General features: G+C 38.8%; 1 pseudogene; it reads left to right on the plus strand.

The window, feature by feature from the left end:
- The first annotated feature begins 5,208 nt into the window (after positions 1 to 5,208).
- LOC123477382 lies at positions 5,209 to 13,236 on the plus strand (annotated as a pseudogene).
- Positions 13,237 to 14,534: the final 1,298 nt, after the last annotated feature.

The raw sequence follows: 14,534 nt of genomic DNA on the forward strand, positions 1-14,534 counted from the left end.
CATGTCTGTACTGTTTGAAAGGGGATGTTAAACATACGTGTCCAGCGCCATCTGTGTGCATAATGTGCAACCATGTACAGCCATTGTACGTGATGGCTCTCTTGCTTTTTTGTACTGCTACCGTACACATGTTTTCTCTCTCTATCTGCATCTCTCTATCAAAGTAGTGATCTCCAACTATTCATTCAGGTACTTAATAAAAGATCATAAGTGTGTTTCTCAATTGTGTTATAGCTAATTCAAACAACCATTACATGTCAATGACATCAGCACACTCTCAATTTTTGATTTCTACCTTTTTCCTACTTTTCGGCCACCATGCGTAGTAGAACGAAAAAGGTAGAGAAATGGTAGAAAATTTTGTTTACTTTTAGCTAGTAGGGGAATGGAAGATGACCTACCATATGGTAGACAAATGCGTGTCTACCATAAAGTAAGAATTAGCAGACGAAAACGCAAAATCACAACAAAAATGGAGGGGCGATTCCCAAGTAAATATGCACTTTTCGTTGGAATATAACAAAACAAAACTTGGGAAGCAAACAAACTTTCTTCTGATGACTTACAGGTTAATTTTACTTCCCCTTTTTAAATTTGCCATATTTTATTTGATTTAATACAACTATTTCCACTTTAGCTTTTTAAATTTGTTATTGAACATTAACATTTCCTTTGTTATTTTGAAATATTTGGGTTAAATTAGCGATTAAAAATGAAAAAGATAGAAATTATAGTTTAAAATTAATATATAATAATTAAAAGTAGGATTTTAGTATTAACAAATACTCAAATGTCTTAAATGTAAACATACTTTAGTTTTCAGTCAGAATTTTTTCTAAGTTCTTAACTGAATCCTCGAAATAGTTAGGAAAATGTTTATATCTTAACATGTTAAAATAGCTGATTTGTTAAGGCGCTTGACTGCGAACATTAGTAATATGTCTTTCCGTGTTCGATCTCCACCGAAGACTTTTCTTTTTTTCCGTTTTTGTCAATGGTAGACAAGTCTACCATTGCAAATGGTAGGCAGATGGTAGAGGATCTACTTTACCCTACTTTTTAAAAATTTTTTAAAAATGTTTCCGTCCAAATGGTAGCAGTTTCTACCAAAAAGTAGCATGTTTCATTTCGCTACCAAATGGTAGCCAAAAGCAGTGAAAAAGTAGAAATCAGAAATTGAGAGTGCACTGATAGATTTTGTTTGCGGTTTTCGTACGCAGAAATGGTCTGAAAGCGGTGGACAAGGAACGTACGTTTTTTACCGACGAAAACCGGCTTTACATTTCAGCTTATGATAATAGTTGTGTTTTTTCCCAACGATTATCGTATCTTTTGATGAAAAATTTTAATTAGAAAAAGACCAGCTTTGGCGAGTCTCCAACCCGAGTTTCCGCGTGGTAGGGACTCATTTCATGCACCCAACCATTACTTATTTTCATTAACAAATAATACTTCTTTAAAGTAAAAGTCGCTTAACGATTTGCATTAATTGAAACATCTTCCGGTTACTATTACCCGAATAATTTTTTTTCTTATTCTCCCTGTTTGTGAAAAAGGGCTTAGATAAATTGCACTTGATGAATGTCGTCGGCCTTTGGAACATTTTTAAATGTATTTTCTCGAATCACTTCTTTATTATAGAATCAGTTATGATTCTAGAATCTCGTGCACTTCACCAAAGAGCTTTACACATCTCCGGATTTTTGTAAATCGAAACCGACGAAAATCATTATGCTATCGTTGAATGAATTTCGCACATGGAAAACCTTTTAAAATCGTCAACCAAAATGTACCTTTGCGGAAATCGTTTACTGTCAACGATTTTCTTGGGTTTTTAAAGAACGAATATCGTTAGCAGCAGACGATCATACGGTTTTCGTTGGGATATACGAACAAAAATCGTTTGTGGCAGACGATCATACCCCACATAGCAACGGGTAATCTTTAAGACATCCCAAGGATATCCGGTAGTCCAAAAGACATCCCGGACTAAAAAAAGATGTCCTTAGGATGTCTTGTTAGGGATATTTTGGTACAAGGACATGCCTGACAAAAAAAAGATGGCTTTAAGATGTCCCGTCAGGCCTACTTTTGGGACAAGACAAAAGAAGACTAAAAATGGATGGCTTAAACACGTCCTGCCGGGGATACTTTAGGACAAGGGCATGCCAGACCAAAAAAAGATGTCTTTTGGATGTCTTGTCGGGGATACTTTGGGACAGGGACATGACTGACAAAAAAAAGATGTCTTTAAGATGTCCCGTCAGGTCTACTATTGGGATAAGACAAAAAAAGACTAGAAAAGGATGTCTTTAAGATGTCCTGCCAGGGATACTTTAGGACAAGGGCATGACAGAACAAAAAAAGATGTCTTTTAGATGTCCTGTCAAGAATACTTTTGGACAAGGCCTTTTCGGACTAGAAACAGATGTCTTAGAGATGTCCTGTCGGGGAAACTTTAGGACAAGGGTATGCCAGACCAAAAAAATATGTCTTTTCGATGTCTTGTCGGGGATACTTTGGGACAGGGACCTGCCTGACAAAATAAAGATGTCTTTAAGATGTCCCATTAGGCCTATAATTGGGACAAGATAAAGGAAGACTAGAAAATGATGTCTTTAAGATGTCCTGCCGGGGATACTTTAGGACATGGGCCTGCCTGACCAAAAAAAGATGTCTTTAAGAAGTCCTGTAAAGAATACTTTTGGACAAAGCCTTTTCGGACTACAAACAGATGTCTTAAAGATGTCCTGTCGAGGATTCTTTTGGACAAGGCAGTTTCGGACCATGGAAAGATGTCTTTAAGATGTCCTGTCATGGATACTTTTAGATAAGGCCATTTCAGACTAAAAAAAGATTTCTTTAAGATGTCCGCTCAGGACTACCTTGGGACAATGCCATCGAAGACTAAAACAAGAGGTCAATAAGATGTTTTCTCAGGAATACCTTGGGACAATGCTGTCGAAGGCTAAAAACAGGACGTCTTAACACTAGCAGAACACTTAGATGGCTAGGCAGATATGGCAGATACCATAGAAGTCCATATGACGTCACGACATGCTTTGGACATCCTATATATATCCCTATTGCACTACCCAGGATATCCATAGTACAACATTTGGTACCATGGATGTCCATAGGACGTCAGAAGCGGACATCCTTTGGACATTCTATATATATCCCGATGGTACTTCCCAGGATATCCTACACCAGACGTTCAAGGTATGTCCTGCAAGTGACTGTCAAGGGTTCAAGGTAAAAAAATATAAATAAGATTACGTGAGCGTTGGTTAGATTTGAACTTCTGGAACATAGATTCGCAGACTTGTCTCCTACCCCTGTGCCACTAAACATAATACAATACTTACAAAATCATCATATAAATAACTTAACATGGAGTATAACAGCTTGTTTTGGGGACCATGGATGTCCATAGGACGTCAGAAGACTATTTTGGGACAATGCTATCGAAGACTAAAAATGATTGTTTTTAAGATGTTCAGGTATGCCTACTCTAGGACAAGGCGGTTCGAAGACCAAAAAAAGATGTCATTAGGATGTCCGCTCAAAGACTAACTCGGGTCGGGACACAATAGAAAGACTTAAATAACACGTTCGTAAGACGTCCAAGATCAGGCTATTTCAGGACAAATGAACAAGGGCAAAATTGGATCAGAAAAAGATGTCTTTGAGACGTCTAAACAAGGCAAATTCAGGACAACTTCACCAATGAACTTGAAGACTTAAAAAAGATGTCTTTAGGATGTCCGCTAAAAGACTAACTCGGGACATAACACCAAGATTAAAATAAGACAACCGTAAGATGTATATTCTGAAATGGCTTTACCCAAAAGTATCCCCCAAAGGACATCTTAAAGACATCTTTTTATATTCTGAAATGGCCTTGTCTAAAAGCAAACATCTTTTTATAGTCCAAAACGGTATTGCCCTAGTTGGATAATATTGACCAAATGTTCTACTAGTAAAGACAACTTATATGAAGCAGTTGATATTATATAAGAAACATATCACCTGAAAAACAATAGCAACAGACCCACATAGCAACGGGTTATCTTTATGACATCCCAAGGATGTCCGGTTGTCTCGAGGGGGGTTGTCCTAAGGATGTCTTTAAAATAATGTTTAAGACTCCTTCGTTTCGTCCAAATGTCCGGGACTAGTACTATCTTTAAGACGTCTATCAAGACAGTTTGAGGACAACTTTAAGTTGTCTTTTGGATGTATAAATGACAACTTTAGACGTCTTTTTGATTACTTAAAAATATTTTTTGGACATCTTAAAGATTTCCTAAAGACATCTCAATGATATCTTTCTGACTTCTTAAAGATATTCCGATGCCATATTTCTGACTTCCTGAAGACATCTTTAGGTAACCTTTCTGAATCACCAAAGATATTTTTTGGACATCTTAAAGATTTCCTTAAGACATCTGAATGCTATGTTTTTGACTTCTTGGAGATATAACGATGCCATCTTTTTGAATTCCTGATATATGTGCTCCCTACAGGAGATCTTAAAAACATCTCTATATAGTCCTTAATTGCTGTGTCCATAACTATCCCTTAGAGGACATCTTTATGACATCTTTATATAATCCTTAATTGCTTTCTCCATAAGTGTCCCTTAGAGGACATCTTAAAGACATCTCGATGTAGTCCTAAATTGCTTTGTCCATAAGTATCCGCGACAGGACATCTTAAAGACATCTCTAAGTAGTCCTTAATTGCTTTAAAAAGATCCTTTAACGTCAAATGAAGTTAAAGTATATATAACTATATATATATAGTATAGTATTGTATAGTTAAGTATATAGTTAAGTAAGTATTTTATCTTTTAATTAGTTACTTTATTCAACTGATATATTTATCAGCATTGTTATGTTTAAGGTCCATTTAATTTTTGAGGCTCCCTCTAGCGGATAGTTACATAGAAATTTTTTTTTTAAGTGGCGTCGGCGCACATCAGATCGAGTCTAGCGCCAGACTACCCCTGAACAAGGAAGAACAATCTCCATCGACCAGTAGGTAATTCCGATGTGGCCCACTCTTGTCCACCAACAAGAGTTACACGGCTTCGGTTTTATACTGGGAAAAGTACGAGGACTATATACAAGAAGGGGGTGGGAGGTCTTGACTTTTACATCGAGACCCACCTTCCGTATAAAAAGACCAATGTGCATTGTTCCTGATTTCATACTCACTTTCCCCGAGATTCGAACTCGGGCCCTCTAACATGGTAAGCGTTCTCGTTAACCCACCATCTGTGAGAGTACATTTAACATTGTACAAGGAATAGAATTAAATGTTTTTAAATAAACCATAAATAAACCATTGATAAATGAAAATTATAGAAATAAAAATCTTGTACAAGGAATAGATTTGAATGTTTTTGTAAGTATGTTTCTGTAAAACGACGAAACTAAAGTGCTGAAAAAAATTGCCGAAACGGGTTGCAACCCATGTCGGGTATTAATATTGTAAATACAAATACAAAGAATTTTATTTCTATAATTTTCATTTATCAATGGTTTATTTATGGTTTGAAAAAAAGGTTGGTTGAGAAAAAATGGCATCATTTACCTAAAAATTTGACGTACGATGTTCGAATCTTTGAATCCTGAATCTTTTTCACGTGAATGATGTTATTAAATGAAGGAAAAACTATGGGACCTAACAGATCTTCAGTGGGATTTTGAATAATCCAAAACAGTTGTTTTTTAGGATGAGCCATAAGGTAAACGGACAGTGCCGGCAATAAATCGTGTGCTATCGTTTCATTAAACGATTGTTCATCCAAGTTATATAGTTTTTTCAGCATATTGTGAGCGGTGCAACCTTAAGGATGTAGCCATGGTGTTAAATTTAGGATTGCAGGCTGGCATGGTAAAGCTTTATAACAGAACACTCACCAATAAATAAAACGTCGGGAACTTGATAATCTTCCAATGTAGCCCATAGCTTAAAATCGGCAATTAATTCAGCATTGATGATTGCCCACCATCGAAAAGAAACCAGAAGATCGTCTAAAATTTTACTGCTTATACTCTTATCTTCGTGAAATTTAGATTGCATCATTCCACTTGTCGTAGTATGAGTTAATTTTCTATCATAATCTGGGATGAGCTGCAAATGTCAAAGAACAAGTATAAGATTTAAGTTTACTTCTATTAAACGTTTAAAAAGACCAGCTAAATTAATGTGATTAGAAGACGTTTATGAGAAAGTCGAAGAGCTATCATATAAAACGGCTAGAAAAACGTGCACTGTACAAAGTGATTGCTAAATTTCAGGTAGGGGAAGGGGGGGCTATAGTTGGCAGGAGAGCAAGTATGAAATTCTTAATTTCGAAGAACTGTGTGCAAGAGATTTTATTGAAATAATACGTGATCAAAGATGTTTATCGTCCGCACATTTGTGCAAAGTTTTTTTGCTTTATTGCAAACTAGTAACTTTGGGCCCATCCAGGGCCGGGGGATAGGTGGCGCTAGCGTAATTTTAACTCTATTTATTTTTTGCCATTTGAGTCTGCCAAACGGCCCACGCCAAATATTTGCCTGTCGACTCTTTAGGCTTTCTGCATTCCTTTTTTTTTGGCGGCCTACCAGCCAAAACATTTACTTTAGTTGCCCGTCCCCCCTCTCATATAGTCTCTGCACGTCAAACCATTTTGTCTTCCAAAACGCCTACTGTAGCTGCCCGTCGACCAAATCGTTGCTTCTCCCGTTTAAGCCTTCACAGTCTCTGCCCGTCTAATCCCTCACCGTCTCTATCCATCGGTCTTATCTCTGTCCACTAAAACGCCCACTGGAATGGACCGTCATCCCTGTTGTTGCCTCTGTGTGCCCTCTCCGTCACAGTCTCTGCCCGTCGATCCACTCATTACCGGCCAAAACACCCGCCGTAGCCCACTTTTTGCCTCTTTCCGTCTGCCTTCTCACAGTCTCTGCCCGTTAACACCCTCTCTGCCCGACGACCAATCTATGTCCACCAAAATGCCCACTGTTGTGGACAATCGACCCTAGCGTTGCTTTTTACCGCCTTTTTTATCACAGTTTCTGCCCGTCGACCCACTAAACGCCCGCAAAAATGCCACTGAACTTGCCCGTCAACTCTATCTTTGCCCCTGCCCATTTTTCCTTTTCACAATCTCAGCCCGTCGACCCACTCCCTGGCCACCAAATTCCACGCTGATGCTGCCCTTCAAGCCACCTTTTACCTCTGCCCGTCAACTCACTCACCACCCACCAAAATGCCCAATTAAGTTGCTCGGGAGATTTTTCGTTGGCTTTGCCCGTCCTCCCCTTCATAGTTTCTTCCCGTCGACCCGGTCTTTGCATCTGCCCACCTACCCACTCTTTGCCTCTGCCCGTCGATCTACTTACTGCCTTTGCTCGTCATATCACTCACCGCCTCTGTCCGTTAACATCCTCTCTGCCCGTCAACGCACTCTCTGCCCGTCAACGCACTCTCTGTCCGTAAAAACGCCCGCTGTAGTTGCCCGTCGAACCTATCTTTGCCTTTGCCAGTCCTCCTCATAGCCCCCTCCCGTCAACTCAATCTCTGTATCTGCCCGTCGACTTACTCACTGCCCGCAAAAATTTCAAATGTATTTGTCCGTCGACTCAATCACAGTCTCTGCCCGTCGACTTAGATGATGCCTATTGAAATCCCTCACAGTTTCCGCCCGTCGACCTCCTATCTGCCCGTCAAACCCAAAAATATAAGTATTATAAAAAATTTTGTTTTCTATTGAAGTGTAACAATGGATGTGTTTTAATCAATTATAAATGAGTAATAAACATTGTTTTTTGAATAAACCCCGGGTTGGGGCAAGTTGATATATTGCAACATGGGGCATGTCAGCATATGCATTATACTTGCATATCGATATAATTTTATAATTTTTGCGTTTAAGGCTTTTAATCTTTATGTAAGCTATCACAACTTATTTCTTAGTTTCCCACTCTGAAATAACTATAGATTGTCTTTATTGTGATGTTATTCTAGTTTGTTTACAACATCAACATTTGACTGAAATTCCCATTTGAAACACATGGGGCCTACTTACCCAACTACCACTGCCAACTTAACCCGTTAGAGGGGCATGTAGACTATTTTTCTTTGCTTGTTGACCGTTTCTTTTAATATGAATTCTTTAACATAGATCAAATTAAAAAATAGCACAAGAAAGCTGGTTATCTGTACTTTCTTTTACATATTTCCGGAATTTTAAATATGATATACTAAAGAAACGAAATAAAAAAATAAAAGAATGGTATCAACTAGCCCCACCCTCCCCTACATATCAGTTAGTTAATGTAAGGTATTTTTGTATTTTAGAACCACGCGTAGAATTTTTCAGGTTTTATTTTGTTTATCTACTTATTTTATAAATATCCAAAAAAATACACAATTTAACTTTACAAAATCATGTTACATGATAATTAGCAGTTGAAAAGTAAATTTTAGCTTTAAAGTCATACACAGCAGCAACTGAATACTTAATTAAGGGTCTTTTAGTAGGAAAATGCTACTGAAAAAATTAGGCATCCTTAAATGATACCTGATTTTGGAAAGAGATACTTAAAATTTGGCTTCCTCTACTGAAACCCAGTTCCATACCTATCTTATCGATTTAAAGCAATGACAGATTTTTTTAAGTATTACAAAAGGCTTTTTAAGTATTTAAAATATTAAAGTATCCTGCGTAGCATACATGCATGGTATATGCTTATTAAGATTAGGAAAACTTGAATATCTTTTTACTGATTGGTCCCTATTTTTTTTTCTTTTTTCCTCTATAAGAAGAGAAATTATTCTAAAAGTTATCTTTACATGATAAAATTGTAGGAGTTACAACCAAGGCGCTAAAGTATCGTCCACATGATTAGGTACACCAATTTCCCCCCATAAACGCCATGTTAATACCGGCGTTTCCTTTAATCTCTCGCTTCCACGGATTTTAGAAAATGGCCAGCAATAAGACTGCTCAGATCATCAACAGTCTTAGTCAAGGTGCCATAGCCGCAGGTGGAGACCCCGAAACTTTTGCCATGCCAACCGGAAGAAACCACACCAAACGGCCTCTGTCAGCGGACAGCAGTCTCGAGGAAGAAAAAACTGAACCAAAAAAAATCCGTTACGAAGACCTTTCCAGCATCATGGAGTGTAAGGTCCTCACACTTCTCGACTCGCTGAATAAGGAGGATATAGCGTAAAACTCCTAACTGCAATCGAGTATATTAAATTCCAGCAGGAACGGGTCATCCAGCTCGAAGCCAATTTGGTCGACTTTAAGCTGGCCAATGCGGACGCTATGACTGACCAGTTCGTCCGTCAGCACTTAAACCCCCCCCCCCCGTTTTTCCACTCACTGAGGATCTGCATCACGTGCCCGAACCATCCTACGCTCAAGCAACTAAGGTCCAGCAAGCCCCGGTACTGGTAGCCAGCTATGCAGCTGGTGCAGCACCAGTTGACTGAATTTCCCTAGCTGAAATGGAAAAACTGCTGGAATCCAGTGCTGGTGGTCCTGTTCCATCATCGGTCAGGCAAAAGGACAACAACATCTAAGTCCGAGTCAACGACCCAGCGGACCTGGAACGAGCAAAATCCATCATGGAATCCAAAGAGGGACCAAACCGTAAAAGTTTCTTTAATTCGGTTTCTCATCCTCGCAAATTGTACCCTTTGGTAGCACTCTTCGTAGACCTAAGCTATCTACCCACCTTAAAAGACGAATTAATGGTTAGAAATTATGGTCTAAAGGGAAAAGTTGAGTCTGTGAGTCAATTGTATGCCAAGCCTGACTCGTCTAGTGGTCAAATGAAGATCCTGTTTAATTGTAAGGCCCCTAGAGATTCGGTACTGCTTGGCGGAGAGATTGATTTTATCAATATTTCTGCACGCGTGGTTGAAGTGTTGCTGGTTCGAGAGGTCCATCCTTGTTTTTCTCTGCCAGGGATATGGCTACGTGAAACCCTTCTGTCGGGCCAAAAAACCCAGCTGTGGTAAATGTGCCGGTACCCAACTCACCAGAGAATCCAATAGTCAGGAGAGAAAATGCATCAATTGTTCTGGCAATCATCAGTCTGGCGAACGTTTTTGTCAAGTCCAGATGAAAGCCGTGGCAAGATACAGAGCCCGAATTGAAAGAGATTGATGTGCTCCACCCGGCCTGCCCTCAATCGTCTCTTCACTTGCCTCCAGGTCAATCTTCGTCATTCTAAGGACGCCTCAGATTCCTTGGCTAAAGCGATCTTAGAAAATAATTTAGATGTTATCCTAACTCAGGAGCCGTTTGGTTAAAATCGCTCTGATCTTAGCGAGCTTCTCACTACATCGTCAATCGTTGCCGTTGACTCCAATGCCATGATCAAACTGTGGAACAGCAAGATCACAAATAAAAAGGGTTCAGAAATCAAATCGCTCATCTATAATCAAATCCTCAGCCTTTTAAATCGCTCTGTCGCACAACTTTACTTTGTCACTGTCGGTACATCCTTCCTGGATATTACGCTTGCGGGGGACAAGATTTTAGTGCCTCGATGGTTTTTCCAAACTATTCCCTCTATGTCTGATCACCCGTGTATTTATTTTCAAATATCACGCACTCTCTTACACATTTCTGACAGGCCGTCTTCAGCTAAGTTCTCACCCAGAGTTTCACATATATCCCGCAATGATGTAGAACGCTTTCGGGAAACCCTATTACCAAGCGTGCAGTCTCAAAACCTTCTCCCCTTTCCAGTAAAGACTAATGTAGAAATTCTCATTAAAAACCTGGCAAATTCCACCGTCCAGGAAGCTCGCAGTTCTTTACATCAAGACTACATGGTTTAACCTCGTATTATTCCATGGTGGAGCAAAGAGCTGAGTGCTATGCGCAACAAAACAAGACGAGTTTTCAAAACTCTGGTCTCGCGAGAAAACGTACAACAACAAAGTCATTTACTCGACCACTAAAGCCAATTACCAGAGGGAGTTACGCCGGGCAAAAGGGCTAGCATGGCAGCAATTATGCAAGACAAATCCGACAGGAAAAGAGCTCTTCTTGGCACTAAAAACCCAATCGGGAAAAACTTCCAGCGAGAAACTACCAACCACCATATTGACTGATGGCGCCTTGGTTTCGGAAACTTTTCCCATCCTGGCGAGATGTGCAGCCCACTTCTTTACGAAAGAACAAACACCACTTCCCATGCACACAACATTGGTTTCTGATGTGGAAACCTACATCGACACAGTTAGTTCTTCTCATTATCCCCCAGTCAAAGAAAGGGAGCTTGAAGACCCTGTTGACTCCCTTAATCCCAAAGCCACACCCTGTGAAGATGAAGTATCCCCAACAATCATTAAAGTATTAAGTAATTTTGTGTCGGCTGCAGTAGTTTGCGCATAATGACAAATGAAGCAGTTCGAGCCAACATGGTTTTATGGACGGAAGGTCGACGGAATCGGCAGGGCATGCCCTCGTTTCCAGAAGAAGAAGAAGAAGCCATTGACTGCAAACAATATATATTTAAGTAGTTAAACAACATCATCACCCAGAAATTCTAGCGTGGTTTTAAAACCCAGAAATCCCTTAGATTCAATAATTGATTTGTAGTTATAACTAGTACCTTAGTTCAGGTAACTTGTCACGAAATGGGGCTTTTGTTTGCCAAAAAAAAGTTAGACTTATTTCAAAATTTAAGTCTGGTTCTCTCTAAGAAATATGTCGGGAATTTTACCGAAAAATAACCCGCTAATCAACGTCCAGAGTTTATTGTCGGCAATTTTTTACCGAAAATTTAAATCGGAGAAACAGTGCTAATCCGATTGCTATTGTCGGTTTACCTTTACTTTCCCTAAATTTGGGGGGAAGGGGTGTATGCACCCCTTTCCTTGTCAAGGTCCAGACGTCTGGTAACCCCCTTCTACCCCTACTGTTTTCTCGTATTTTCAAGGTCTGTCTGTCTAAATGTGTGCAGACGTTCTTCATCATCATACAGTACTTTGTAATATCATTAACGCTTAAGACATTTTTTGAATTGTTATTGAATAACATAAACTTAAAAATTTTTATTTCTAATAATTTTTTTTTGTAATGACAACTTTTTAATTTTTTTTTGATAGTTTAAAACTGAAAGCCTACCTCTCCTCTCCTTCAACCTAGTATTCGTTTAGTTTTAATCTGTTGGCATTTGCAGGATTCATAGTAGGCTACCATTTGGCTTTAGCTCAATAGTATGATATTTTACCACTGTGCCACATTGACCGATAATTGTGCATTATAGAATGCAGTACATTGTGAGACATGTGTAGGGTGATAGAATAGATTTCGGAAAAATTTTCATAGAATTGAAAATCTTATATGTTATGTATATTTTTAAAAAACTGGGTTTAGCTCCTATGGGGGAGTACTGCCCGGAATGTATTTACCGATATAAAACCGATGTTATTTAATGTATATGAATTAGATTTTCAACCATTGACGCTCCAAATAAATTGATTTTACGATTGTCGAATTGTCGAAAAAACATTGCAAATCAACAACTGCGCTCACTCTCACCCTTCATTTTGTGACCAAAATTGAAAATTGTGCCCGCCGTAAAAAATCCTTATTTGTTAGAATAACAAATTGGCCAAAGCTAAGGGAAAACAACATTTGCCTTAACTAAATCCTTCATTTTACATAAACAATACAAACAAAAATGTCCCCCATACCTATAGGATAAAAAATCAGTTAGGTAATTAGGCAAGGCTTCTGGCAACACTTTCGTTTATTTTTCTTTGTTACGACCGCCAGCTCGCCCTGATATGTTTGTCCTTCAATCGAAATACCAAGATTGATTATCGGATATTTTTCTCAGCCTTTAAAAAATCATATTGTAGGAATTTCGGCGGAAAAATCTGTGAAAACCGACAAGTATATCGGGAAAAATGTACCGAAATGTAAACTCGGAATTTTTTCCAGACATATTTGTTAGAGAGTTCCTTAAGATGAACACATGGTTTTAAAAACGAAAAAGTTTTAGTCACCGATACTTGTGAAAAGGTGATGTAACCAAATCTAGGGTTTTTTTTCTAAAATTGTCATTGCATATTAGTCTACCTAAAAATGGAGGCCATTATTTAACAGTACAGTCGATGCACGAATTTTATATGATTAAAATGACTGATTGTATATGTTGACTTGAAATAAAAACCTGACCGATTGGGCACTTTCAAAGATTTGCCAGTTGTTAAACCAAAGTGACACCAGTTTCCAAAAATATAGTAATAAGTATGAATAGTCAAAGTCCCAATGATATTGTCTAAAATAAATTTTAAATTTTAATTAATCCTAATTTAAAAATTGTTAGTTAATCTTAATAAGCATATACATCAGTATGCTATGCAGAATACTTTAATATTTTAAATACTTAAACTCTTGAGTACTACTTTAATATTTGTCATACTTAACAAGTCATGTGTCGTACTTAAAAAAATGTGTCAATGCTTAAAATCGATAGGATATAGGTATGAAACTGGGTTTCAGTAGCGTAAGCCAAATTTTAAGTATCTTTTTCAAAATCAGGTATCATTTTAAGATACTTAAGTTTTTCAGTAGCTTTTTCCTACTGAAAGACTCTTAATTAAGTATTCAGTCGCTCCTGTGTTGCCCAGAAGTAAGTGGTTGTAGCTCCTCAGAGAACTTTCTCCCATCCACATTCAACACACGGAAAGAAATTCGCCAACATATTATAGAGTTTGAATCTGGAATGGGTAAAGTCGTCATCCGTGTCAACTACCCGGTCTTTCTTTCCAGACGTTAAATCTGCGGAAGCTTTGTCAAGCCACCCTCCATCAGGCCAGGTTAGCCAAATTGTTTCGGGACAATCACTCCTAAACTCCCACCAATTCTGCTTAAATTTTCGATATCACCTACATGCACGTGCGGCCAGCCGGTTGAAACCACGGAACATTTTTTATTTCACTGTCCCTTGTTTTACCAGCCTCGTGTCGCTTTTCAGTCAATTTGCCAAGCGAACTCAGTGGATTGGCCACCAAGTCTAGCAATCTTACCCAAGGTCCCAGATATTTGGAGAGCAATGAGCTTGTTTATCCAGAGTACAAAGCGCCTTCGTTGACACAAAGCGTCCCATGTCTTGCATACAGAAAGGGAAAAAAAGACTTGTTGGTATATTCAGGGCCAATCGATCTTCCTCCAGGTCCATGTGACTCACGAGGTAAAGTGTCATAGGGCATATAGGGAATCAAATAGGCTTAACTATTAAACTGACTATCACTATCTCTTGATTCCTTTATTACTATCTCTTTTTGTCTTCACAATTCCCACTCCCAACACCCTAGTACTATTATCTTTGCATACTGTAACTGTGACCAACGCTTTCTTAGCGGTTGAGGCTATACCGGAGGCCGTCGGCTGGCGGAGCAACCAAGCCGGGAAGACTCTGCAGGCCATATTAGAACTCGTCATGGCTACCCGATCAGTATGGCGTAAACAGGCCCAATTTCAAAATTAAATT

Source organism: Daphnia magna, unplaced genomic scaffold (genome assembly GCF_020631705.1).
Source record: "Daphnia magna isolate NIES unplaced genomic scaffold, ASM2063170v1.1 Dm_contigs021, whole genome shotgun sequence".
Taxonomy (NCBI): Eukaryota; Metazoa; Arthropoda; class Branchiopoda; order Diplostraca; family Daphniidae; genus Daphnia; species Daphnia magna.